Source organism: Anthonomus grandis, chromosome 2 (assembly GCF_022605725.1).
Source record: "Anthonomus grandis grandis chromosome 2, icAntGran1.3, whole genome shotgun sequence".
Classification (NCBI taxonomy): Eukaryota; Metazoa; Arthropoda; class Insecta; order Coleoptera; family Curculionidae; genus Anthonomus; species Anthonomus grandis.
In genome coordinates, this window is record NC_065547.1 from 9488324 (window position 1) to 9491932 (window position 3609).

Here is a 3609-nt window from a genome sequence, read left to right on the forward strand (position 1 = left end):
CACATCTCGTGAGAGTAAATTCAGAATTCTGCCATGGCAGATTCTGGTCTTTAACATTGTGGCCCCACACTTCATTAAAAAAAATGGTAATTTCAGTAACGCTCATTAACAGTAACGCTTAACTAATAACTGATTAAATACAGCTTTTTCTTTAATCACATACCTAATAAACCTACATATAAAAGTTCTAAATTTGACAGTTTAACATTAAGCAAAACAATACACACTGCAAATACCCAAAAAACAGATTAAATTTTTTGTTAAATAACAAAAATAGAAAAATTATTGCAGACAATAAATAAATAAATAAATAAATAAAATGATCCCAATACCAAAAATTGCAATAAATTACTCAAGAAAACAACCATTCAAAAAGTAAAAAAAAAAGAACTTAAATTATATACCCTGCTGATTCATTAGATGTACAATCATCCTCCTACGAAAAGTATTACAAGAAATTAATAATTGGTCCGGATCCAAATTTAAAGAATTTATTTGATAAGCAAAATTGTAAGAAAATGATCTTTTAAATAACTGTGTTTTATGTCTCGGAATGAGAATAGTATTTCTTCTTAAGTTTAAATGGTGTACATCATTTCTAAAAGTTATTTTTTTAAGGAGATAGGGCGGACTACGATATATTAAAATTTTATAAAAAAATGTAAAAGAATGAGCAATTCTTCGATTATGCATATTAAGCCATCCAAGTTCGTGAAGTTTATGGGAAATGCGGTTTCTCCTACGAATGCCAAATATTAGTCGAATGCAAGAGTTTTGGAGCTTTTGCAGTCTACCCCTATCCTCATAATCAAGACACCAGCCATACACTACATCACAGTAATTACATTGTGAAAGGACCAATGAATCACATAAAAGCTTCTTAATATCTTTACTTAAATAGTGTATATGCAGATAAATTAATTTCAAAGCAAGATATGCCTTTTTAAGAATATTAGACACGTGATGTTTAAAACGAATATTATTATCTACTATAAGGCCCAATCTCTTACATTTGTCAACAACTGGAATTCTTTCGTCCCCCAATTTAATGTTTATACCATTTAAAATATTATTTACATTAGTTCGATTACCTATGAACATTATAGATGACTTCGAAGGATTTAATTTTAATAAATGCTTTGAAGAAACATCACAAATAGCTTGTAAATCTTGATTAATTTTAAACTCAGCCATTTTAAAATCTCCTGGTAAAAATGAATAATATAACTGCGTGTCGTCTGCGTAAAAATGATGGGCACAATGCTTTAATTGAAGATAAAATCTAGACGTGTAAATGATAAAAAACAAGGGTCCTAAAATACTACCCTGAGGCACACCACTTTCAACTTCCAAAGGATCAGATATGTCGTTATCTATTTTAACACGTTGAATCCTATTATTTAAATAAGAGGCAATTAAATTAATAGCAGCATCAGAAAAGCCAATATAATGAAACAAAGACTTTAAAATTGAGTGGCTAACGAAATCAAAAGCTTTAGTATAATCCAACAACACCAGAGCAGAAATCTTACCATCATCCCTAGCCCGAATTACGTCATCAATAACGTCCGCCATAGCCGAAGTACAACTATAATTTGTTCTAAATCCAGATTGCTTAGGTGGTAAAATATCATTATTATTAAGAAAACTACGAATTTGAGAGTCTAGAATGCGTTCGAGAATTTTTGAAAACGTTGGTAAAATACTGATAGACCTAAATTGACTAAAATCTGTTGGATTATGCACTTTCGGCAATGGCAACACAAAGGCTTCTTTCCAGCATTTGGGAAAGTAGTTTTTATTAATACACTCGTTAACAATATGTAAAATAAAGGGTATAATAAAAGGACAACATAGTTGAATTAACGTAATATTAAGATTATCCACCCCGAATGCTTTAGACTTAATACGTAATATAATTGCAGAAATAGTATTATAATCAGTGGGATGAAAAGAAAACTTATTTAAGGTTGGTAATGCATTCTGATCATAAAAATTAATTAACTCATCGCAATTATCAATATTTGTCACTCTTGTACTATCTATAAAATATGAATTAAAATTGTTGGTATTTACAAAAGATTTAGGAATTTGCTTCTGCTTTGATGGCAATATTTTTCTTAGTTCACGCCACTTGTCCTTGTATGTACAATTCTCAAATTTATCACTATAAAAAGCCCTTTTTTCCGCTCTAATCGCTGTTGTTGTATAGTTTCTAAGCTGTTTGTAATAATTCCATTTAGCTGGCAGTTTAGTTGTTTTAAAATCCTTTAATGCCTTATTTCTTAATTTTTGCAATAGTTTAATATTATCTGTCAGCCACGGAGAATCTTTTTTTTTCGAACAACTATAGTTTTAATAGGAGCATGCTTGTCGTTTAGAAAAACTATTGTAGAAGAACACATCGTTTTATTAAAGGAACCTGGTGGTGATTATATTGGCCATCTTACACCTAAAAATGGCTCTGCTAAGACAATATCCTTAAGTATTATGAAGTTTATAACAGAAGCTGGTTTGTCAACATCCGAACTAATTGCTGTCGGCTGCGATGGCACAGTTGCCAATACCGAAACTCACGCAGGTATAATACGCTTGTTCGAACTACATCTTAAACGAACGTTGCAATGTCAATTACATGCTAACGAATTGGCACTGCGACATTTGGTCGCCATCATAAATTCAATTTTATATTCGACTTAGCTGCACCGCGATATCCCGCAGTTTCAAAGAGAAAATACCCTGTTTGACTTTCAGGTACCATAAGAAAAAACATAAGAAGAAAAACAAAATGAAATAGAAAGTTTATAAAGCATGGAATTACAAAGGCATTTCATGATTTGAAACTGCTTAAAACTCAAATTAAAACATGATATAAATTAGGGATGCCAAAATTACATCTTAATAATTCAAACTAATAGTCAGAAAAACTCATTACATAATATCTGTAAATGCTTTTAATGTTTATTCCACTAATAATAAACACATAAATAGAATAACAGAAAAAGAATTTTTTTAAAGAGTATAAAATAAAAAGTGGAAACTACAGTATTATTGTTTTTAAAATATTATTTTTCATCGAAATGCGTAAAAATACACCAAGTGTCCCATTTAAAATAAGAAAGTTAGTGTCACTTCCTGTTAAACCGGAAGTGGTGGAAAACAATAGAATATGTCAAAAGATGCTCTTCTAACTATTTTATCGATATACCAAATTTGATTTGCTTATCTTGAAAAGTAAAAAAGTTATTTAGTGTTCCCTTTTTTCTGTGTCACCCGGTATGTGCAATATAAATATGTGTTTTTATTTTTATATTTTACATACAACTTGAAAAATATAGTTACTTTAAGATAGGTGTAGGTTTTTGTTACAATGTTTTCCACCTTGTGGTTCTAGGGTTAAGTACGGTCTGGAAGTAGTCCAATCGTTGCCTAACATATAAATTTATGATCGTCTAATTATTGAAATACATCGATCGTTTAAAATTATATAGTGCGCATCTAATTTTTGACCGTTCACTCGATAGATACATCAAACTATCCTTATTTTTTCGAATAAATACCATAAGGTATTTATTCGAAATTAATATTTATTAAATCTTCTAATTTCAG

At 30.0% G+C, this 3609-nt stretch overlaps 2 protein-coding genes across 4 annotated transcripts in view; both read left to right on the forward strand.

Moving 5' to 3' along the window:
• Positions 1 to 3609, forward strand: part of LOC126747097 (uncharacterized) — a 326191-nt gene that overhangs the window by 74366 nt on the left and 248216 nt on the right. The window lies entirely within an intron of this gene.
• Positions 1 to 3609, forward strand: part of LOC126747021 (serine/threonine-protein kinase Tao) — a 96401-nt gene that overhangs the window by 63844 nt on the left and 28948 nt on the right. The gene's annotated exons all lie outside the window — the stretch shown is intronic.